Here is a 26,432-nt window from a genome sequence, read left to right as displayed (position 1 = left end):
ATGATTGATATAGTTCCTTAGCTATATATCCAGGAAATCACAATTAGCTGGTTTTTAAATGTTTTCATTAATATTTCTAATATTTCCAGCCCAACTTCTGGCTTTGAAAACAACTATAATTTATAGTAGGTATCTGCTAATAAAATATTCATAATAATAACTTTTGTCTTTTATAGGTGCTTTGTAGTTTATTAATAATTTTTAGGACATCTCAAGACATCTTTATGAGATTAGGTTCAGTTGAGAAAAGAAAATTAGAGCTTTTCAGATGAGAAAAATAGAGCTCAGAAAACTTAAGTCATTTTTAAATGCTCTACAATTGTTAAATGACACTATGTTTTCATCTTTTCAGTCTTATGAATTTACCATCTGTTTACTTATTTCTGCATAATAAACAACCCCAAAACTTAGTGCTCAAAACTAAAATGTATTCATATAACTCATGGTTCTATGGGTTCACTGGACTTGTTTGGTATTCCTTACTTGGAGTCTCTCATGTGGTTGTAGTCAGATGGTGGTTTTAGGGTTCTGTCTTAGCTAAAGCTGCTATTACAAAATACCATAAACTAGGTGGTTTAGACAACAGACATTTATTTATTACAGTTCTGGAGGCTGAAGCATCAAAGATCAAGGTGCTGGCAGATTTGGATCTTGTGAGGGCCCTCTTCCTAGCTTGCAAATGACCACCTTCTGGCTGTGTGCTCACATGGCCTTTCCTTGGTGCAGAGAAATCTTATTTTCCTATTCTTATGAGGGTGCTAATCCTATCCTGAGGACCCCACCCTTAATCTAATAAATTTAGCCAATCTAAGCTTAATTATCTTCAAGAGATCCCACTCCCAAATAGTATCGCCTTGTGATTTAGGGCTTCAACATATGAATTTTGGGAGGTCACAAACATTCAGTCTATAGCATGCTCCAAGTGTTAATATTCCAAAGAAGAGAAAGTAGAAGCTTCTGATTTCTTAGACTCAAGCCTGGAAATAGGCCCAGTGATACTTCCACTGTATTCTGTTTGTCAGAACAGTCACAGGGTCTGCCCAGATTCAAAAATGTTCGACATAGATCTCATCTCTTGATGGGAGGAGTGTCAAACATTTTGTGGTCTTATTTAATTGGCCACATCATCTTAAACTCTATCTCTGGAATTTAAAGTCAGTCAGTACTTTTCACAAGGATATGAAAAAGCTAAACATGAATTGAAAAATTTCCTAAAATAAAATAATGCATTTATTTGGAAATCATTTTTTTTTTTCCTGCTGTAGGCATTGTGTCTTTGGTCCTGACATTTCAAGATCCAGTTGATGGCTTTATTTTTTGTTTTACAATAGGATTTCAGGGTGTGGTCTAAAGAACTACAAGGCTTAAGCCTGATATATTGAGATCTATTTTTTTGTGTATGTCAGAAATGTGGGCCAAATCAGATTTTCCTAAGATGACTTCTAATATCTGAAAATTAGAGGGAATCTATTTTCTTCCAAATTGGGTCTCTGCTTCTCAGTGTTTTGTTATTATTGTCTGCATGATACAAGAGGATGGACGATAGATTCTACCACCTCAGTCTCACAAAGCTGAGTTTGAACAGATGATTTCTGAAAAAGCCAGGAAAAGCAAGGATGTTATTTTCTTTCCTGTTGTTTGGGGGTTGTTTTGTTTTGTTTTGTTTCTGTGAGCAGCTAACATAATTTCCATAAGATAAATATAGATTTAATGATGAAAATGACAAAAGCCGTGGGTATTTGTTATTAAGCGTGGGAATTACATTCTTTGTCTAGTTTCCTATAGATAAATGTCAGAGTTGGTGGGTTAATGAGTTGAGTTGGTTAGAATTCAGCCCTACTGCAACCAGAGTTATCTGTTTAACTCATTATTGTTCGTATTTGCCAAAGCAATCACTATAGCATTAAGTGCAATGCACCATTTAAGAGTGGGGGATCTAGAGCCAGACTGCATAATTTTTTTAAAAAGATTTATTTATTTATTTTGAGAGAGAGAGAGAGAGCACACAAGCTGGAGGGGCAGAGGGAGAAGAAGACAGAATCTCAAGCAGACTCCCCACTGAGCGAGGACAGGAGCCTGACACAGGGCTTGATCTCAAGACCCTGCGATCATGACCTGAGCCAAAACCAAGAGTCGGGTGCTTAACCGACTACACCACCCAGGCACCCCCAGACTGCATAATTCTGATTGCATTGCTTACTGGCTATGAAAATTTGGGCAAGTTATTCAACCTTTTTGTGCCTCTATTTCCAATTCTGTGAGGTGGGGATGTTCAATATCTATGTCAAAGGGTTACAAGGATTAAATGAGATGCTACATGTCAGATGCTCAGAGAAGTGCAGTACCCTCTTAAGCACTCAGCAAAATTAGCTGTTATTCAAGTTGGTAATTCTTCTGTCCCATGGCTTCAGACTTCACCTAACTCCTTCCATAAATTGATGATTAACTTCTACCAGAGGCTGAACCCTAACTACAAACTGATCCCTTTCAGCGTCCTGACCACTACTGAAAGAGAGGACTTTACAGAGAAACTAGATGAGAACATAAGGATGGACCAGAGACTTTATTTTCATATAGGAGGTACAGCTCAGTGGACTCTCCCTAAGACTGAAAGGAAGAGGGGGTAACATTTCAACACTTAAGCCCAGCTTAGTCATGGATTTGGCTTTAGTAAGACCCAGCTTTCTGTGACCATATACAATAAAATTTATCAAAAGTTCTATTCTCCACTAAGTGGAATTATTTTTGTCTATCATAGATTCAGAATTTGAAAAAGAGTTATTGATTTCTATCAACCAGCCACTTTTGTTTGGTTTTAATTTCCCCCTGATTTTTTTTCTGTTGAAAAATGTCAACATGAATAGCACATTTAATCAGCTAACCTCCCTTCCTAATTTTAATTCCAAATCAGGGGCAAGATGAAGTGAACCCTATATCCAATAAGTTGGTAGTGATTTTGATTTGTCTACTGTCTGCTCAAGGGAAGGCAACAAAAGTTGTTGGGGAGGATTAAAGTTATTTTAATCAAGTGCAACTTTTAGGTTCTTTTAGGTAAACAACAGTAGACACCAAAAGAATTTGAGGTAAGTAAAGACTAGCTACTCCATTACTCCTTACTAGCTTATACCAGCAAGCTCCACAACCTTGCTATCTGATTATTAAAAAATGATGTCTCACACCAAAACTTGTTAGCATATAGACATGTACGTAGACAGGCACAAAACAGATCACATAAATTGTCCCATGAGCTTGGTGAGATTTCAATGCTGTTGCCTTTAAATGCTCTCATGTTACATGAAAGATTCAATTGTGGCAGACACAGCAACTTTCCAGAGACAGGATTTGGTGCCTTAGAGTCAGCATCAAAAATCAGAAAGACTCCTAAACAAATGGTTGGGGGTGCCTGGGTGGCTCAGTCAGTTGGGCATCCAACTCTTGATTTCAGCTCAGGTCGTGGTCTTGGGGTTGTGGGATTGAGCCCCACATAGGGCTCCCCAGTCACTGAGAAGTCTGCTTGGGATTCTCTCTCTCTCCCTCTCCCTCTGCCCTTCCCCCCTGCTCTCTCTCTTTCCCAGATGGATAGATAGATCTTTAAGAAAAGAAAAACAAAAAACAAACCAAAAAAACCCCACAATTGGTTGACCAGGATGGGGACTGGAGTGAGACAAGCAAGGCAAGTTTAGGATATCACTTACTCTCAGGCACCCACCATGTACTTGCATGACCCTAAAAATGAGCATCTCCTTAACTTTTTGCACCCTAGCTTGCCTTACTATAATCCAGGTGTTGGTCTGGACATGGAGTCATTTGAAAACCAAGCCAAAGAGAGCCATTTTTAGCAGACTGGCCAACAACTACCATTTTTCACTGTTAAAACAGCTGACATTTGGTATGTTGATTAGTAGAGCATTGGTTACTGATCAAGTACAGACAGCAGAAGCACTAAAGCAACTGCCCCTGGAATGTGGTCCTTTTTGATATGATGGCAGCTAACTACCCTTAATCTATGAATTCTCAATTCTAGTAACAGCTGGCCAGAGAGTTAAATCTTAAACTAACTAGTATATGTGTTGTGTTACACTGTCTATGCTGAAATATATTAAAATAAAGGCATCATAGCAAGTGTAACTGTCCCAGGAGGTTGTTAGGTGTATGTTGGTCTCAAAGAGATCTCCAGGAAAAAAAAAGAAAAGTAGAGATGATATATGCAGGATACCCTCCATCTTCTTACTTATAAAGTACTCTCTAGCTTTCTGCCTTACACCTGGGTCTATCTTGCTGAGGTGTAACTGATAATGTATTACTTATTTGGCATTTGAGCTCCAAAATTTCCAGACATCTACCTTCTCCTATTTTCCCTCCCTTTCTTCTATTTCTTCCCTGAAACCATAGGGGTTTAGGAAAACATTTCCCACTACAGAGTGTGGACAATTTGTGCCCTAAGATTTGACAAACTTCCATTTACTCAGATGTGTGGCTACCAGTCCCCTCTTTTGCCCTTAATTCCAACCTTTATCCTAAGGAAGTAAATATGTGTAAAGGTTCACTAATTTGTCAAGTAGTCTGACTGTATCATTTTCAAATAGTTTCCTCCCAAGGCAGTAAATTGAACACTAGGGAGGATCTGGCCCATGTGTCATCTGTATTTATTTTTATTTCCTTACATACTTATTCAAAGAGAAGACTATTTACCTATGCATTGCCATGGTTCCTATTGCCATGGCAGCCAAGATCTTGTATTGCAAAGATGAGAGAGAGAGAGAGAAAGGGAGAGAGAGAGAGAGAGAGAGGAAGAAAAAAAGAGTGAGATTGGGGATTAGCAACAAGACTGAGAAGAAATGTTCACAGGCCTCTGGAGCAATACTTGAGATGACCAGGGGTTTTGGTAGGTGGAGCTTACCTACTGGAGGTGGTTGATTGACTGGGTCTCTCAGCTCATCTTGATGAAAAACAAGGAGATAAGATAAAATGTTGGAAAAGTAATTAGTGTTCTATAGGGTCAGCTTTCATCTTTCTTGGCTGGTGCCCTTTAAAAAAATGATGGTTCTTTATGTGCTTAATTAAAGTTTGGAATAGCTATTTGCCTCCATAAATCATTTCTGCTGCCCAAGGAAGCAGTGGTGACAGTGGCAGTGAGGGGTAACTAGGGCTACACTGAATTCCCTGGGGCTGAAAACTGAATGCTATTTTTTGGAGCACTGGAAGGACATTTTCTACACTGAGAGCTATATTTCACTCTGTAGTCATTGAGAGCTGAGAGGGTTCCAGCCAACGCTTTAACTGGCTGGTTTTCTTTCAGAGGCGAGCCGAGAGAGAAGTGCATACAGAACAGCAAAGACTGAATGGCTTGAATCATCACCTAGGTGATCAGTTGTAATGCCAGATTGTCTCTAAGGGACTAAAATATGAAGCTTTCTTTTAAATTTTCCAATTAATTTTCCCAGTGTGTCTTTAGAAGCATGGGTGTGGTAAGAACAAGTACCCCATTTCCCAGGGTAAGTCACTGAGGCCCAGATGGAATGGGATGTTTTCAGAATTACACAGCAAATGAATGATGGGACTGAAAAGACAAAATAATGTCCTGAATTTGGGATTGAATTGAGGATCAGAGTTAACAAACTGAGCTTTTATTCCCTGAGCAACTCTGGCTTCAGTACAAGAATTTAACAAAAACATATTGGCTCCCATAATCCTTCCCTTGTTCTGTTGGAGCATTTCTGAGTGGGGACAATGCCCTCGGTTTGGTCAGTATCACACTGTGTGGAACACTGGCTTCTCATTGGAATTCCCTAGTATAATAACCTTTGTTTTCTCTCACAAAGGTGGTGGACCATTAAGGTCCACAACAGTGCCTGTTTCCTGCAACAACCCCAATGTTACCACTTACCTGCCTGAGTTCTTTGTCACCTTTCCTTTTCTCTCCACTTCAACTTTTCTTTGATTTACCCCCCAAAGCTTTCTCCTAGGTTATTTGGCAGCATTCCCTCACTCATCAAAAGCTGGTGGGTCTTTCTTGAGTGAGCCCTCAGAGCTGACCTCCTTTTTGAGACATCTATTTGCATGCATGAGGCCACTGATGACATCAGTGGTGTTGCAGTATTGAGTCACATTTTGGGTTTTACCTAGGACAGGTTCAGAATATAAATATTTTCATGAGGGGTGTGGGCCAATTTCAGATTCAGGAGAAGTATTGCAGAAGAAAAAATTTAGGAACATAAATTAGCTGCTTAGTTTCCTTGGGCATTTTCATTCACTTATTTAATATGAATGCATTAAGCAATATGTGAAAACCAGTTTGGTGCTAAGCAAAAAAAATACTAGAGTCCCTCTCTTCCAGGAGCTTACACTCTGACTCAAAGGGAAAGCAGTATCAGGCAAATAGAATATGAATCAAATAAAATAGTGTAGACAACAAGGATTCTACACAGAAGCTCAAAAGCACAGAGAATGGAGAGTTGGAAAAGACTTTATAGAAGAAATTGCCATCAGCTGCAGGTAAATTAAAATAGAATTGACATACAACCATTTATATAAATTTAAAATACACATACTAAATAACACTATTTTTCAAGGACATATAGGTTTAATCACTTTCAACAAAACATTAGTGTGGGAGCCTTTGTGTAGGGAGAAAAGGAAGTGGGGATGAAGTATAAGGAGAAAACAAAATAAGAGGAAGACTTTGCTCAAGTCAGTGATTATAATGTGCTATGAAATGCAAATAACTCTGTTTCCTGCTTCATTTCCAGTTTCAATAGGGATAAAAAAAAGAAGACTGAAAAAAATAAAATAAAACCAGCAAATATCCCAAACAAAAGCAAAGAGTATTGAATGAGTGAACACTACTTTGTATAAATATGATCTGGAGGGCTGAATAGAGGCTTTACTATAGTCTTCAAAATGCCGGTAGTCTTAGGCTGTTCTGGAACAATAATGTCCACATAAAGGAGCCCATCATTTCACTGGGTCGGATTGGCTGCATATGGAGTATCTACTTGGTTCTTGTAATGAATTTAAAGGAGACATTGACAATCTTGACTATGTTCTGAAGGTGACTAAATTCCTCAAAGATGATGTGGGAGAAACCATTAAAGGAACCAGAAATGTTTGTCCTAACACGTGAAAAGGGAAACATCTGGCTTGTATATAGATTCTTTGTATATAGGTATATATATATGTCTGTCTGATGGGGAAAGGGCTGCTTCCTCAAGGTTTCTGCCCTGTTTGTCTTCAGAGATCCCAGGAGTGTCATGTTTACCAAGGTAATCATAACTTTCCTAAAGAAGTAGTCTGATTGGAAGGTGAAGCACATATCTGCTTTCATTAGCAAAGAAACTGAAAAGGCATCTCCCCCACTGGCTTATTGATGTCTTACATACCAGAATGAGATAGGTATTGAAAGCAAATCCCCCTGGTTGAGAAAATACATGAGTAATTCATAGAGAAATAAACTAGACTATTGTCAGAGCCCTTCCTGAAGGTAACTTTTGATTAAAAGAAAGAAAACTCTCCACAGAAACAACCACAGAACCAATAGGGTGTGTGTATGTGTGTGTACATATGTATTATAAGGAACTGGAACTCAATTATGAGGACTGATTAGTCCCAATATCTTCTTTTGGAAAGTGAGACACCCAGGAAAGCTGATGACATAGTTCCAGTCCAAGGCCTAGGAGCCAAGAGAGCTAATCTAGTTCAAATGCTAGTGGGCTTGACACACCTTTGCTGAGAAGAAACCCTGTCCTATTCTGCAAAGCCACTTATTCAACTTGCAAGCTTTTTTAAAAAATTAAACACCCTGAATTGGAAGAATCAGGTTGCTGCCTTAGATTTCATGTGTTAATAATATTCTAATTAAATGCCAGCTCTAGGCCAGAAGTAAAAGGCCACGAATGAAAGAAGCAGTGCCAATTCTTCCTACCAATCAATGGAAAAGGTGCTTTTCTCCACTTGGCTGGCTTCCTTGTTTTTTTGCTTCCAACCTACACACACACACACACACACACACACACACACACGCCTTTTTTTTCCTAACTGTGCATATATTTCTGCTCCTGCACATGCGTTGCCCAAAGTGACTTCTTAAAAAGCTCTTCAACTGGCAAATGCTGATGTGTGTAGCTGGTTAATAACAGAGGAATGGAATGAAACTACAAATTACAGACTTTGAGAATGTTAAAGGGAACCTACCCTCCATCCCCACCTCTCCATATATCCAAATTCTACCAATTCTTTATGACATCTTCTTAGGATCTCTTTCGTCCTCCATTAGATTCCTAAGGTATTATCTGGATTAACTGAGTGTTTAATCATGTACTCTGCCAAATGCTTCCAGGATGTGAATCTCGTTTCCCCCAGTAGAATTGTAAGTTTCCAAAGGCAGGAATTTTGACTTCTCTTTTTTCTGCGTTTCCTTATACTACACTTAAAAACAGTACATAGTAGAACTGTAAACACTTAGTAATAGATTTCTGGGAATAGTGGGGAGATAAAGGGGAAGATTTTGACCTAAATAATTCTAGCCTCAAACTACATAAAATCTAACAGTGGGTTAAAGATATAAACATACACAACTTTAAGGAGCATTCCCTATGGCAGAGACAAGTAATCATATTGTCTATATCTAGTTATAGAGTGGAGAAGGCTGAATTATCTGACTTCTTGAAACACAGTGCTCTTTCCTCTGATCTCTTTTAATTTATATAACACTATTACCTTTTCAAACTTTCAAAGCACTTCCGTCAACATTATGGGTCAGGAAAGAAAGACTTTAAAAGTCATGAAATAACTTTTCTGCTGGGATAGAAGTTCAATATGAACTGTGACTTTTGCTTTTTAAGCATGCTTACTTTTCTCGTTTGCAACTGTCATTTGTCCATGCATATATTCAATGCACTTATTGTGCACCTGAGTGCCTACAATGTGCCAGGCCCTGTGCTAAGCCCTGAGAATACTCCAGTAAGTAAAACAGGCAAGGACCCTCTGTTCATAGAGCTTACTGCAACTGAAAGTTAAATGGTAAATAGGAAACATGTATATAGAAAAGAGAATATTCCTCTCCATCCCTTACCCCTACCAAGGAAAGCAATGCTCTCTTTGCAGTACTTTATTCAGAGGTTCTTTCCAAAATCACAGGACCAAAGAGTTCTGTACTCCCAGAAGCTTGCAAAGACATTGATTTCTTTGGTCTTAAACTGGTACTAATAGTGTCCCTCTACTCTTTTACATTTAAATAAGAATTCTGAAAGAAATTCATAAAAAGCCAATCCTTTGACCCTATCAAGACCTATAGTCTCATCAAAAACTAATGATGTAATGTATGGTGATTAACATAACAAAATAAAAAATAAATTTAATAAAAAAGACCTATAGTCTCCAGATTATTTTAATTCTCCACCTGGATTTACTTTCTCCTATCCTCAGCTAGACCTCTTGGTTTATTATTTTCTCTCCTTTGCCCTTAAAACTCTTTGTCACCTATCCTGCAAACAAGCCTTGGGTTAATATAATCAGTTAGTTTCTCTACACCTATTCCCAGGCTACTGAGGAAAATCATACAACCATAAAGATTGGAGACACTACAGATTCATCCTCTACCAAAATCTATCTATCCTTCATCTATCTATCTATCTATCTATCATCTATCTATCTATGTCATCATCTATCTTTCATCTACTCATTGCTTTATATCCCTTTCTCTGATTTCCACTCTTCCCTTTTTCTTTTTTTTTTTCCCCTTGAAGTCAAATTTTGAGACAGATTGTCCATACTTACTGGAAACAAATAAGTAACTGGAAATAGTTACTCATCTATCTTCCACTTGAGCTCCAAATATCTATAATCTATTTTCAGCTCCTATCACTTCATGCAACTGCTTCTCCAAAGGTCACTCATGTCCTTATTATTCCAAAACCAATCTGTCATCATCATTCTTGATACTACTACAACATTCAAACACTTTACTCCCCTGCCAAAATCTGGCTTATTTGACATCACTCATCTATTCCTCCCCCCAATACTGACTGCTCCATCTCAACTTCTCCTCAGGAGTCTTCTTCCTGCTCTTCCTTTGATTATCTTCCCAACATAAATGTTCCCCCAGTTCCCACCTCAGTCCATTGTTCTCTCTCTCTCTCTCTCTCTCTCTCTCTCTCTCTCTATATATATATATATATATATATATATATCCCTCTGTTATATCCAGAGGTCCAACTCCTCCTTAGATGCTGATGTTCCCAAAGCTTATCTTCAGGTCAAAACTCTCTCCAGAGCTTCAGTACCATCTGCCTGCTGGGCATCTTCACTGAGATATACTGTAGGCATCTCAAGCTCTGAACATCCAAAAGAATCTACTCTTTCTTCCTACAGATATGCTGTCCACAAATCCGCCTGATGCATAGTTGGTAGTTAAAAACATGTTTTGAATGAGTGGAGAGGACATTGAACTTGGAATCACTGAGTAACTTACCCAATGTAACAGCTCCCGATTCCATATAGATCTCCCAACAGAGACCTTCATTTTAAGAGCTTAGAAAAATCCATAGTCCTTCATTATCTCCTTCTTTAACAGCTCCTTCAACAGCCTTGTTGGGAATACTGCCTCTGAGGTAAGCTCTGTTATATGGGGTTCTAGGCTGGATTCCAAGAGTGGTGGGACACAGTAAGTCAGGAGCAAAGCAGGCAACACAACTGCTTTGTGAATTCCTGTATCAGGCAGGGTGTGATGGCTTATCTTCACAGCCAACTAGCACTCAGAGCCTTGCTTCTTCAACTCACAGGTGAGATTTATTTGGATGTCTTTAGCAAGTGATGGAAGGATCCAATCCTTGGATGTACCCTATTAGTTTGTTTAGCCTGTCAGCATTATTTTGATTGTTTAGTGCCATCGTCACAGGCTATAAGATGCAAAATAGGCGAAGCGGCTAATAAGTTAAGAAAACTCTGATTAAGTTTCAAGAGGACTCAATGAGCATTGTACAGGTTAATTGAATATTTATAGATTAATTCTCCTTTCTGGATTCTAAGAGGTTGTTCTGTTTCAGAGCCCACTGCCAAACCAGTGATGGGAGAAATTAGAAATCCCAAACTAAATAAATGCCCCTGCTTTTCATCTTGGGGATCATAATGCACAAAGCAGGAAATATGAGATAAGTAAGGAAGAAGTAATAACTGAATTCTAGGGTTATATGGACATATCAATAGCAATATAAGGTACATTTCTGATGTAATAAATAATCAAACAAATTGAGGATTTATTTGTTGGCTCTAAATCTTGAAGAAGTTTTCTAGAACTGAAACAAAATTCCAGATGATTTGTGTTTTCCTCATCCCCAATAAATACATTCCAGGGAAACCCTAGGGAACTAAGTCACATGGGGTTGAGCTGAGGCTACCCTACACGAACAGTTTTCCATAAATTAAGAAGCAGATGTGTGTGTGTGTGGGGGGGTCGATATCAGGGTGGCTCAGTTGGTTAAGCGTCTGCCTTTGGCTCAGGTCATGATCTCAGGGTCCTGGGACGGAGTTCTGCGTCGGGCTCCTTGCTTAGCAGGGAGCCTGCTTCTCCCTCTGCCTGCCGCTACCCCCCTGTTTGTGTGCTTCTCTCTCTGACAAATAAATAAAATCTTAAAAAAAATTTTTTTAATTAAAGAAGCAGATGTGGGGGAAAATATGTATTTTTATTAATGGACTTTTTTTTTAGAGAAGTTTTAAGCTTACAGAAAAATCGAGCAGAAATTATGGAGAGTTATTATATGCCTTCTTACCCCCTGCCCCTCCAGACACACACACACATAGTTTCTACCACTATTAATATCTCATATTAGTGATATATTTATTACAAATGATGAACCAATATTGATACATTATTATGAACTAAAGACCACAGGTTATATTAAGGTTCATTCTGTGTTGTGCAGTCTAGGGGTTTTGACAAATGCAAAATGGCATGTACCTACCATTACAGTATCATACAGAACAGTTACACCATGTAAATATCCCCCTGTGTTCACTCCTTCCTCACTCTTCCTAACCTCTGGCAACCACTGATCTTTTCACTGTATTCATAGTTTTGCCTTTTCCAGAATGCCACAGAGTTGCAGTCATACAGTATGTAGCCTTTGAAGATTGGCTTCTTTCACTTTAAAGTTTGTCCAAGAATTTTCACAGCTTGATAGCACATTCCTTTTTATTGCTAAATAATATTCCATTGCATGGATGTAAAAATACGTGGTTTTTTTCCTTTTGAATCCTTGTCGCTTTTTTTAAATTCCAGTATAATTGATACACAATGTTATATTAGTTTCAGGTGTACAATATAGTGACTCAACAATTCTATACATTATTCAGTGCTCATCACAATAAGTGTACTCCTAATCCTCTTCACCTATTTCACCCATCCCCCACCCATTTCCCCTCTGGCAACCATCAGTGTGTTCTCTATATTTAAGAGTCTGGGTGTTTTTTGTTTTTTGTTTTTAATGTTTGTCTCTTTTTTTTCTTCATTTTGTTTCTTAAATTCCACGTATGAGTGAAATCAGATGATATTTGTCTCTCTCTGACTGACTAAAAATATGTATTTTTAACAATAGATCAGAGACCCTTCCAGGAGGTAGGGAACTCCATCCAGAAAATCTCATCCCTTTCTCCAATGAGGAAGGACAATGTAGAATTCATTTACTGTGAGAAGACTGGTTTCTGAATGGCAACCACATCAGGATATGATAGGAAGAATTCTTTCTGTATTGTCTACCTCAGTTGATGTACCATCACAAACTCCTTCCAACCAATCACATCAAGCCTGAAGATTTTCCCTCCTAAATTTATTAAATTTAATTAGATCCATTAGTTCTTTTAAATTCTCCTACCTGCAACTAGTTTAGGCCCTCATCATTTCTCAACAAATGATTGCAATATTCTCCTACCTATATTCTCTGCTTTCAGCCATACCCTCCACTAATCTATGTTCTTTGTTGTTTCTAAAGAGATTTTTCTGACATAGAAATCTTGCCATGTCACTCTTCTGCTAAAATGATTTGATGAGGGGCGCCTGGGTGGCTCAGATGGCTGACTTCTGCCTTCAGCTCAGGTCACGATCCCGGCATCCTGGGATCGAGCCCTGCGTCGGGCTCCCTGCTTGGTGGGGGGCCTGCTTCTCCCTCTCCCTCTAACGTTCCCCCTGCTTGTGCTTTCTCACCCTCTCTGTCAAATGGGTAAATAAAATCTTTAAAAAATAAATAAATAAAAATAAAATGATTTGATGACTCCTCATTCCTTTGGCATTAAGTTCAGGTCCCTCATCATCTGACTCTTCTTGCCTCTCAGATTCATCTTTGGCTCCTCCTTACCTCACACTTTGCTCTTTGGCAACACCACTTCTTATTCAATAGTTTTCCTGACTTGTGTGACTACTTTACTCTTCTTCTTTCTAAAATGTCATTTTGTGGCCCCTAATCGACTTCCATTGACTTCAGTCTTAGCCAAAATATTACATATTACAATATACCTTCCCTGAAATTACTTATCCTTCTTCCTCTTCTGTCTCAACTGTGTTGAATCCCCTGTTCTGGATTGCAGTAAACCTTGTGCATATCTCTAGTTTTATACCTGCTTTATTGTGGCTTATAGGATTATCTATTTCCATATCTGTCTTCTACACAGATTTTAAGATTCATGAAGGCAGAGACTCATTCATCATTAAGTCTACCACTCCTGGCAAAGAGATTGGTACATAGTACAATTTGTAGATGCTATTTATTTTTTTTATTTTGTGTGTGTGTTTTTTATTTCCTCTTTTTTTTTTTAATTTTATGAAAGAGTACATGTTCAAGACTGAGCTGACTCCTGACTAGTCACTGCTTAGAGCTCTTATGCTTAAAGTCCTTATCTCTCTCAGTGAGGACACCAATATGGAAGATTATAGTTGGCCCAAGCCACAGTCTGAGGCAAGAGAACCTTGAATGGACTACAGGAACCCTGATAAGGATCAAAAGCTGTATGTTCTTGTTTTCCCTGCTAATGTCTTTGAACTCCATTGCAATATCTAGAGATTGTTTTTCTCTCTGCTCATATCTTGGCATAGAGAACATTTTCCCACTGCTCTCTTCTCTTCTCCCTAGTTGCCCTTTGAGTATAGTCAATGTAACGCCTGTGAAGCTGTCCCAACATGGGACAACTTGGGTCATCCTTCAGTTGGCTCCCTTGGGAATCAGAGGAGTAAGATCTGGACTTTCTCATTAAATAAGAAGCTTTGCCATGAACAGGGAATTTATTTGAAAAGACCTAATGAGATCAAACCCTAACCCGCATCTGAGAGAGTTATCATAATACCCACCTCTCATATTTCTCATTCCTCTGTGCTCTCCATCTCTGGCTCAGGTTGCTCCTATTCATTTTCTCATGGGCAGTGCTGGCCAACAGCATCTCCCCTTTCTCTGAGAGAGACTGTTTACTCTTCTCAGTATTTAAGGTCAAACCAGACTGGCTCTGTTCACTCACAAAACAAAATATCAGACTCTTCTTTCCCCTGTCACTTGACTGAAGAGTATCTGCAAGGAATGTGGGAGAGGCAAAAGACAGTTCTGATGTGTCTCATTCCTTTAGTTCCTCCTTTGGAGAGTCTGGGCCATCTTTCTCTTGTTAGGAAATATTAGCTATCTTCTCAGTGAAGACTGAGGTATGTTGATGAGATGGCTGTCTAAAAAACCTTCTAGCAAATGTGACTATGTAATTCCTTAAGACAGGAGAGTTGTTTTGTTTTGTTTTGTTCTTTTGAGATGGCACCCTTTCAAGTCCAATGCAAATTAGATCCACATTTTTTTTGTTGCTAAGAAGGGAACTAATAATTGTCTATTCGGCACCAAGCATAAAGCTCAGTGATTTGCATAAATAGCTATCATTTCAATTTTCACAACAACCATAATAATAATTCTGCCAGCATTTATTGAACTCTAATTATGTGTCAGGCCCTCTGTTAACAGGTTTACTTGAGCTACTTAATTTCACCCTCACAACCACATATAATATAAGCACTTTTAAATTATCCTTGTTTTGCAAATAAGAATAAAACATAAAAAGAAGTTAATCAACTTGTCCAGGAAAACATAATTAGTAAAGCAGTTCTGAGAATTCACTCCAGGACCAAATGAATCTGTGCCTAAACTCATAGAAACTGTGCCATACTGCTTTTTGGCCATGTAAGATAAGAATTATTATGGGATGCCTGGGTGTCAGTCGGTTAGGCGCCTGCCTTCAGCTCAAGTCGTGATCCCAGTGTCCTGGGATCAAGTCCCACATCAGGCTCCTTGCTCGGCAGGGAGCTTGCTTCTCTCTCTGCCTGCCACCCCCCTGCTTTGCTCTCTCTCTCTCTGACAAATAAATTAAAAAAAAAAAAAAAAGAATTATTATTATTGTTATTCTCATTTTGCAGCCCAAGAACAGTTTGAAAGTCAGTTTGGAAAATCCATCTTGTCTCATCCTCAACTCAAGTTCTTTGACCCGCCATGATGTAATAGAGATTAGAAGTCCTAATCCAGGATTGTGTCTTCTGGTATAAGACTTTGTGGACAAGATGTAGTGTAGGAAACCCACCACAGTGTTGTCACACAGACACCCTAGGACAATCTCACCAGCTTCTCCCACCCCCCAGGCCACTTCATTTATTCACAATAGATGTTAGTCCAGAGAAGAAATGTGGAAATTGGTACAACAATCCCAGAACAGTATCTGGATCCTCTAAATTTGACTGAATCACAGAAAAAGAAAGTGAATTTCAATGTAATTTCTACTGGATATTTTCATTTATTTTAAGGAAGTAAATTTCCAAGGCTTTGCCAAGGTGAGACAGACTTTAGACTGGAGAAGACGGGGGCACCTGGGTGGCTCAGATGGTTAAGCGTCTGCCTTCGGCTCGGGTCATGGTCCTGGGGTCCTGGGATCGAGCCCCGCATCGGGCTCCCTGCTCGGCGGGAGGCCTGCTTCACCCCCTCCCACTCCCCCTGCTTGTGTTCCCTCTCTCGCTGTGTCTCTCTCTGTCAAAAAAAAAAAAAAAAAGACTGGAGAAGACGTCTGTGATACAAATAAACTATACCAGGTGGCTGAATATGCCTTGATGTGGACTCATAAACCAAAGGATTAAGCACATCCTATAGAGAAAGGGAAAAGATCTTCCTTCCAAATGGTTCTTTTTCAATAGATGTCGCTCTTGTAAGAACTCAAAAAAATACCTGTTTTAAGAAGTCAGTAAATATCTGCTATGGTTATAAACATCAAAGATTGAGCAAAACCAAATTAGGAACAAACTTTGAGTTAACCAGAGTCACAAGTTGTCAGAGCTTTAGGCCACAGGGAAGATACATAAACAAGACAAATACAGACTCTTAAGGTGGCACCAGAGTTCATAAATGGTCCAGGCAATGAGGAGCTCAGAAATGAGTTGCTGACGGATGAGTTTTGATGAATAACAATCAGTCTTATCTGATATCTATATAAATGAAATGTGGAATAAAACAGTGAGATCTCCAGCTTTGCAGAGAAGTCTAAAACATCTTGAATATGACAAACCACACAGACAGGGAAGACTACAGCTGGGTTTTATACTGACACTGGGAAAGCAGAGCACACTGGTAACCAAGGAGTCTCCATGAGGGCAAGCACAAAACAGTGCACTACAGATTATCAGAGAATTAAGGGAAGAAAATGTGAAGTCATTTTAAAACAAAAACTGAAATGTATTTAATTGAAAAAATTAATTGAAAAATATCTACACATGTATTTATGTATGTATGTAAATTCAGGTGCACTGATGTGGATTTGACTGTAACAGTTTTTGTAACTCTATCTGAATTGGTCTGTGCATATTCTCTGTCCTGTGTTTTAATATATTTTTCCCTTTTTTTGTTTCATCGGTCTTATTACTGTAAGTACCCACTCTTAAGTATTTAATTTATATTATTGGTATTGTTCTGTTATAATTCTAATATTTCAACATGACAATTTTTCTGAGATCTATCCATGTTGCTACCATCTACCCATCTATCTATATAAACCAGTCAATAGCTAGTTAAAAATCTCGAACATTCTTTTAGCTTATGCATAACTCTTCATACTTTTCAGATAACACATTTTTGATGGACACTTAGGCTATTTCAAGGTTTTGGCTATTATAAACAATACTGTGATGAATATTCTTGCCCGCTTATTTATATTCATATGTATCTGTGATGAAATTATCTAGGTTCCATATTCAATATTAGATATGTACAAATTCAATTTTATTAAATATTTTCAAATCACCAGAATAGCTCTACTTGTTTACAGTTCCTATTTTCACAACCTTACCAGAACATGATTTTATCAGACTTTAATTTTTGCCAATCAGATGGGTGTAAGGTATTGTATCAGTGTTGGTTTAATTTGCATTTCTCTGACAACTAATGAAATTGGGCATCTCTTTACATGCACATTAGCAACTCTTGGTTTTGGCTTTTTGGATTGCCTATTTATGTTTGCCTAGTTTTCTACTGAGATGACTATCTTTCTTTTGCTTATGTGCTAGTCCTTTATTAGTTATATATTAATATGAATCCTTTATTAATTATATAAATGAATACTTATTCTCTCACAGTATAACTATTTGCGATCTAATTTTGACATAATCAAATCCATTAAATTTTTTTTAAGGTTTTTGCTTTTGGTGTCTTATTTAAGAAAAATATTTTTCTCATTCTATATTTTTTCAAATGGTTTTCTAGTTTTTCCCTTAATGTTTTCATCTTTAATCTGTCAGGAAATTATTTTTGTTTACTATTTGGAATATAATCCAGTTTTACTTTTCTTCATATTGAAAACAACTTCTCCACACTATTTGTCAAGCAATCTCTCCCTACTGCTTCATGTTGTCACCATTATCAAACGGGGAGCTTTGTATATATGGATGTATTTCTCGACTTTCCAGACCGCTCTCTTGGTCTGTTTTTCTCTGACTCATTTCTACATTGTTTTAATCACTTTGGCTTTGTATACTTTTTGTAGCATATCATGGCATTGATTCTTTTTGAGAAGTTTTCTTCTTTTTTAACCTTTACTTTTTCCATGTGCATTTGATAACCAGATTGTCTAATTTCACCTCCTCATCTCTGCAGATTTAAACTAGAGTTGCATTATATGTTTTGATTCATTTAGGGAAAATTGACATCCTTACAATAGGAAATCCTCATTTCCACAGATCTGGTATATTTCTCCATTATTTCAGCTTTTGTGTGTTTTTTAATAGCATTTTATAATTTTATTCACAAAATTTGAACATTTTTGCTTGTTGATTCCGATGTGCTCTACACTGATTTTTGTACATACTATCTTCTTTCTCAGCTTCATTTTCTAATCAGTAACTTCAATATGAAAAATATTGATTTGTATATGTTGGTCTTTTATCTAACATATCTAATAGTCTCTTGGTTTTCTTGGGTTTTCTATGTGAAGGATCATAATATATATGTAGATCACAACAGTTTTGTCTCTTTTGAACACTACTTGTTACTTTTTGAGGGTCCTACTGTATTGGTCAAAACACCCAACATTATGCTAACAAACAGTAGTGATAAAAATGGGTGTCTTCTTCCTAACCTTAAGGAAGTATCTCTAAGATACCTTGATGTTTGCTATATAGGTTTTTGTAAATACCTATAAAGGTTAGAAAATTCACTTCTAAGTTTTTCCAAGAGCTTTTATTTAAAATCACAAATAAGTGCTGAATTATATCATATGCTTTTTCTACATGTATTTAAACTGTCCTTGCATTTCTGCCATAAATTCTAGTTATAATGTAACATAAGATTATTCACAGGCTACTAAGGAAATATTTTCCTTGCCCATGCAGTTAGTGGGTCTTGTTGTCCATGTAGGGAATAAAGAGTAAGAAGAATAATTTTAAAAAGCATGGATAATGTAATGAATTTTGTAAGAGAATTACTTTTCCTTTCCTCTGAAGAGACAAATCAACACAGAAAGTGAGAAATTAAGATGGTCAAAGCCAGCATAGTTTGGGTTCAAAGAGAGCTGGAAGGAGATTAAAGAAAGGGGAAGAGAGACTGAGGGCAGCTATACTGTGATGAATGAGACTTTGGGAAAAATTTTTTTTTTTGAAGATTTATTTGTTTGAGAGAGAGAGCATGCATGCACATGAGAGAAAGAGAGAAAGAGTGGAGGGACAGAGAGAGAGGGAGAAAGAGAGAGAAGACTCCTAGGCGTGGAGCCTGACATGGGGCTCGATCTCATGACTCTGAGATCATGACCTGAGTCGAAATCAAGAGTCTGACGCTCAACCTACTGCACCACCCAGGCACCCTGAGAAAGTATTTTAAGAAGATTAGCTGAATGTTACAAATGTCTTTTCTGAATAACTGCAAAATCTTAATTGTTCATCATTTCCTTCTTAGATTTGTGTGTTTCTTTAGAGTGACCATCTGTGCTGAGACTGGGCCACAAGGTGGCTCAGCTTTAGGTGGCTTCCACCTCTGTTGGAAAGCCTGTATTTTCATACCTGTGAAATTTGGGGAATAAAGCAGGCAGAAAAGTTATAACTTGCATCTGTGGATTAACTGAAAAAGCATTGCAGCAGGGGGCTGTAGTCATCAACTACTTATGTAAGACTTAGTTCAAATTACTTAATTGGGGCTGTAAAATGAAGTGATTAGTTTAGATAATTTCTAAAGACTGGTTTGGTGCTGATGTTCTATAATCATCTCTCAGTCATAGTCAGAAGGTGAAATAGTGACACAAGATGGGGTCTCATTGTACTCTAAAGACAGAGTCTGTCCCAGCTGGCTCTTAGTAATTAAGACATCAGTAACTGCCTCCCACATTCCTAAACTCCAATTCAGTCCATTCCTTTTCTCCCATCTTCAGGATCATGGTACCCTCAGGCTGTCCTACAACCGCTGCAGACCCTCACATCTGCCCTCCTCAAATCCTGCTGTAGGCATCACTTTGCCCTTCCCTCAGCAAGCCTGGTCTATCAGTTGTCTGGTTTGTGGAAGCAATCTTCAGACCCTTGGTGTGGGGAATGAATCTGGTAAGTCTTTTCCCATGGAAATATTTACACCTGTAATATATGCATGCATTATCTCCCAAGGCAGTGTTATTTTAACCAGACATAAGGTTTTAGTCAAAATGTAAAACTTTAGTCAACAGAAAGAGATATATACTTGGCCATCTGCCCTTCTGGAGAATTTTCAAAGGATATCACACAGTCAATTCCCTTTTGCTTATTTATGAAATAAATCATGTAAGCTTTCATTCTTATATGAAATCTACCTTTTGACCTTTTTTAGAATATATGCTTTGTTTTCCCCCAACAGTGAAGCAGGTGTAGACTGAGACAGCCACACTTGATTAGTCTCATTCATTCATTCATTCATTCATTTAACGAGGATGTAATGAGTACTTTGTGCATCAAAAATTATGCTAAATACCTATTAGGAGTTAGACTTTGCTTAAATTAAAAGTCAAATCACAGTTAAAGTGAGGAAACCATTTCTTAAGCAAGTTTGAGAGGTCCATATTTGAAGATGAGTCCAGAGTGCAGGCTGAAGTCCAGAGACTGTAGATAAAGCCTTTGACAAAATAGATGTTCCACAACCAGTTTAAATCTCATTCTTGATCTTCAATCAGTGAAGAATATTTGGCTGGGTGTTTGTCACAATTCTAATATCCCTGCAAAGATGAGATGCATGAATCACGCAGCATCTCATCAAAAAGGTAAAGAAACAAGGGTATGTTTTATCCTGATGGATTTTCCTAGCTTAAATCTAATAACTTTCATTTCTTTATTCTCCTTTCCAAGAAATGAGCTTTTTCTTCTTTTCTTTTCAAAACCTAGCTGGCTCTTAACACCCCATGTACAGCTAGTATTAAACCTTATCTCTTTGTAATTAATGTTTGTGCACAGAGCAGTTAATTAGCTTGCAGCATTAGCCACATTTTTACCTCACTCAAAGAACTAAAGGACCAAAGTCCTGATATCTAGAGAAAAAATTACTTCATTGACTTTGATTAATTTTTTATAAACCATCCTCAAGCACTTCAACAGACATAATACTTTGTACCCTTAACTCCTTTCTGTGTTATGTAGCTGGGTTGAAACTGGACAGCCTTCACATGTATGTGTAATTGCTTCTGAGCTGATGGATTGGTGTTACATTTTGAACTGACCCCTCCAGTCTGTGGTTTCACAATTTTGATAGCGTACAAGTAAAGGAATTCTCTGGGGTGGAGTGTGCAATACAGAATTGTATTAAAGATTTGATAGTAGCAAGGCTCAAGGAAGCGAGATCCCAGTAAATGACTCTACTATATATCCCTCAGATGCTTCAGTTACTTGCTAGTACCAAGCACATAAACACTGATAGGCATACCATGAACTCTTCACTCATGGACAAATCCCTGTTTTTGCACGAGTTCTTGAACAGGTGAAGGTCACATTAAGTTCAAAGGCACATTTTGATAAGTGGAAATGAATTAGGGTCTGTTCTTTTAGCCTCATTATGAATAACAGAAACAGAAAAATAGTAAGGATCACTTTAGGAAGTTACTGTTCTGAGGTGATAGGTACACCCTATCCCTCTAGTGTTCTCTCTCGTTGTTTTAACTCTACCTCTCCCTCTCTTTCTTCTCTGAATTTCAATGCTGATAAGATTCTGCCATTTTTGACAACATGGATGGACCTAGAGGGTATTTTGCTAAGTGAATTAAGTCAGACAGAGAAAGACAAACTCCATATGATTTCACTTATATGGAAACAAAAAATAAATAAATAAGTGAATGAATAGACAAACAAACAAAGCAGAAACAGACCCATAATTACAGAGAACAAACTGATGGTTACCAGAGGAAAGGGGGTGGGTGGATGGGCAAAATGTGTGAAGGGGAGTGGGAGATACAGGCTTCCACCTATGGAATGAATATGTCATGGGGATAAAATGAACAGCATGGGATAAAAGGAACACTATTATAATAATAGTGTAATAGTGTTGTATGATGGTAGCATAGCATAGTGTATAAACTTGTGAAATCATACTGTATACCTGAAACTAATGTAACATTGTATGACCTACTATTCTTATAATCTGCCTTTTATTTCTTGACTTTTTAAAGAAGTTCAATAGCTTTGTTGAGCTATTATACACACATCATGTAATTCATCCATTTAAAGTCTATGATATAGTGGTTTTATTATTGTTACAGAATTGTGCAACCTTCACTATATCAACATTAGAACATTTTCACCATTCCGAAATGAATCCTGTACCCAGTAGCAGTCACTCTCTATTTCTCCTCCACCCAACCAGCCATAAGCAAACATTAGTCTACTTTGTGTCTCTATGAATTTGTCTATTTTGGACATTTCATGTAAGTGGAATCTTATAATCTTACAATATGTGGTCTTTTGTCACTGACTTATTTCACTTAGCATTGTGTTTTCAAGATTCATACATATTATAGCCTATACCATCCATTTACTTTTATGACCTAATAATATTCCATTGTGTAGATATACCACATTTTGCTTATTCATCATCTGATGGACTTTTGAGTTCTTTCTACCTTTTGGCTATTATGAATAATACTGCTGTAAATATGTGTGTACAAGTTTTTGTATGGATGTATTTTTTTTAATTTCTTTTGAGCATATACCTAGGAGTGGAAATTCTGGGTCATATGGTAATCCCCTGTTTAACCCTTTGAATAACTGCCAAAGTGTTTTCCAAAGTGGCTTTGCCATTTCACATTCCTACCAGCAATTAATGATGATTCCAATTTCTCTACATCTTCGCCAACACGTTATTTTTTTTAAATTTTATTTTATTTTATTATGTTATGTTAGTCACCATACAGTACATCATTTGTTTTTGATGTAGTGATCCATGATTCAGTGTTTTCGCATAACACCCAATGCTCCACGCAGTACGTGCCCTCCTTAATACCCATCACCAGGCTAACCCATCCCCGCACCCCCTCCCCTCTAAATGCCTCAGTTTGTTTCTTAGAGTCCATAGTCTCTTATGGTTCGTCTCCCCTTCTAATTCCCCCCCTTCCTTTTTCCCTTCCTTCTCCTAATGTCCTCCATGCTATTCCTTATGTGCCACAAATAAGTGAAACCATATGATAATTGACTTTCTCTGCTTGACTTATTTCACTTAGCATAATCTCCTCCAGTCCCATCTATGTTGATGTAAAAGTTAGGTATTCATCCTTTCTGATGGCTGAGTAATATTCCATTGTATATATAGACCACATCTTCTTTATCCATTCATCTGTTGAAGGGCATCTCGGCTCTTTCCACAGTTTGGCCATTGCAGACATTGCTGCTGTGAACATTGGGGTGCACATGGCCCTTCTTTTCACTACATCTGTGTCTTTGGGGTAAATACCCAGTAGTGCAATTACTGGGTCATAGGGTAGCTCTATTTTTAATTTTTTGAGGAATCCCACATGTTTTCCAAAGTGGCTGTACCAACTTGCATTCCCACCAACAGTGTAAGAGGGTTCCCCTTTCTCCACAACCTCTCCAACACTTGTTGTTTCTAGCCTTGTCAATTTTTGCCATTCTAACTGGTGTAAGGTGGTATCTCAATGTGGTTGTGATTTGAATTTCCCTGATGGCTAATGATGATGAACATTTTTTCATGTGTCTGTTAGCCATTTGTATGTCTTCTTTGGAGAAGTGTCTGTTCATGTCTTCTGCCCATTTTTTGACTTGATTATTTCTTTTTTGGGTGTTGAGTTTGAGAAGTTCTTTACAGATCTTGGAAATCAGCGCTTTGTCTGTAGTGTCATTTGCAAATATCTTCTCCCATTCTGTGGGTTGCCTCTTTGTTTTGTTGACTATTTCCTTTGCTGTGCAGAGGCTTTTTATCTTGATGAAGTCCCAAAAGTTCATTTTTGCTTTGTTTCACTAGCCTTTGGAGATGTATCTTGAAAGAAGTTGCTGTGGCTGATGTCAAAGAGGTTACTGCCTATGTTCTCCTCTAGGATTTTGATGGATTCCTGTCTCATATTGAGGTCTTTCATCCATTTTGAGTTTATCTTTGTGTATGGTGTTAGAGAATGGTCGAGTTTCATTCTTCTGTATATAGCTGTCCAATTTTCCCAGCACCATTTATTGAAGAGACTGTCTTTTTTCCATTGCATAATTTTTCCTGCTGTGTCGAAGATTATTTGACCATAGAGTTGAGGGTCCATATCTGGGCTCTTTATTCTGTTCCATTGGTCTATATGTCTGTTTTTGTGCCAGTACCATGCTGTCTTGGTGATCACTGCTTTGTAATATAGTTTGAAATTGGGCAACATGATGCTCCCAGCTTTGTTTTTCTTTTTCAACATTTCCTTGGTGATTTGGAGTCTTTTCTGATTCCATACAAATTTTAGGATTGTTTGTTCTAGCACTTTGAAAAATGTCATTGGAATTTTGATCAGGATGGCATTGAAGGTATAGATTGCTCTGGGTAGAGTAGACATTTTAACAATGTTTATTCTTCTGATCCATGAGCATGGAATGTTTTTCCATCTTTTTGTGTCTTCTACAGTTTCTTTCATGAGTGTTCTGTAGTTCCTAGAGTATAGTGGCCAACACATGTTATTATCTGTCTTTTTGGTTATATCATATCTTTTCATTTTCTTGGTATTGTTTCAAATACAAAAGATATTAATTTTGATGAAGTCCAATTTATCTCTTTTTTCTTTTGTCACATATGCATTTGATATTGTATCTTAAAAAGTCTTGCCTAACTCAGAGTCACAAAGATTTACCCTCAAGTTATATTACAAGAGATTTATACTATTAGCTTTTACATTTAGGTCTATGTACAATCCATTTTGGGTTAATTTTGTGTTCAGTGTAAGGAAGGGATCTAAATTTATTCCTGTGTATGTGGATATCCAGTGTCTCAGCACCATTTTGTTGAACAGACAGTTTTTCTCCCAGTGAATTATCTTGGCACCTTTGCCAAAAATAAGTTGACCATAAATGTAATGGTTCATTTCTGAGGTCCCACTTCTATTCCAGTGATCTATATGTCTATCCTTATGCCAACACCAGATGGTCTTCATAGTAAATTTTGAAACTGGGACGTTTCTTTTTTTTTAAGACCACTTTAGCTGTTCTGATACCTTTGCATTTCTATATGAATTTTAGAGCTTACCTATCAATTTCTACTAAAATGAAACCTGGGATTATGTTAAATCTGTAAATCAGTTTGAGTAGAATTGCCATCTTAACAATATTAGGTCTTCCAATCCATTAACACAGGCAATCTTTTCAGTTATTTAAGTCTTCTTTAATTTCTTTCAACAATGTTTTATAGTTTTCAGAATACAAGGTTTGTATTTCTTTTGTTAAAGTTATTCCTAAGCATTATTTTTGACACTATTTTAAGTGGAATTGTTTTCTTAATTTTATTGTAGATTTTTTATTACTATAGAAATACAACTTATGTCTGTCTTTTGATCTTGTATCCTGCATACTTGCTGAATTTATTAATTCTAATAGTTTTCTTGTGCATTTTTTAGGATTTTCTATATAGAAGATCCTGTCATCTGCAAATAGAGGTAGTTTTACTTCATTTTTAAAAAGTCTGGAAAAAAAATCTGGATGCCTTTTGTTTCCTTCCCCCTGCCCCTACCCTGCCCCAACTACCCAAGCTACAACCACCAGTTCAATGTTGATCAGAAAAAACAAGAGCAGACATCTATGTCTTGTTGCTGATCTTAGGGGGAAAGTATCTAGTCTTTAATGCTTAAGTATGATGTTAAGTGTGGAGTTTTCCTAGATGCCTTTTGACAAGTTGAGGAATTTCTCTTCTATTCCTAGTTTGCTGAGTGTTTTTATCATGAAAGGATGTTGGGTTTATCAAATGCTTTTTCTGAAAATACTGAGGTGGGAATATGATTATCTTCTTTTGTTCTATTAATATATATGGTGCATTACATTAAGTGGTTTTCACAGGTTGAATCAATCTTGCATGCCTGGGATAAATCTCACTTGGTTGTGGTGTATAATTCTTTTTACATGTTGTTGGATTCAGTTTGCTAGTATTTTGTTGAGAATTTTCGCATTTATATTCATAAGATATATTGATCTGTAGTTTTATTTTCTTGTGATGTCTTCATCTGATTTTGGTACCAGGGTAAAACCAGCCTTATAGATTGAATTGGGTTATTTGATTTTTTACATAGATTCTTCTCCTCAAAGAATGTAAGTACTTATAGACAGAATCAAACCCAAAGACTTACAAACCAGTAATTCAATAAAGGTGTGATGAACTGAATTGATTTGGCTGCACACTAGGCCCCTTCCATTATATGTTTCTACCAAATCCTGAGGAAATGGCTTATTTTTCCTCTCTTATTCTCCCAAATTCTACATGGCTTCTCATTGC

The sequence above is a fragment of the Phoca vitulina genome, unplaced genomic scaffold (assembly GCF_004348235.1).
Source record: "Phoca vitulina isolate PV1807 unplaced genomic scaffold, GSC_HSeal_1.0 scaffold12, whole genome shotgun sequence".
NCBI lineage: Eukaryota > Metazoa > Chordata > Mammalia > Carnivora > Phocidae > Phoca > Phoca vitulina.
This window is presented reverse-complemented; position numbering follows the sequence as displayed.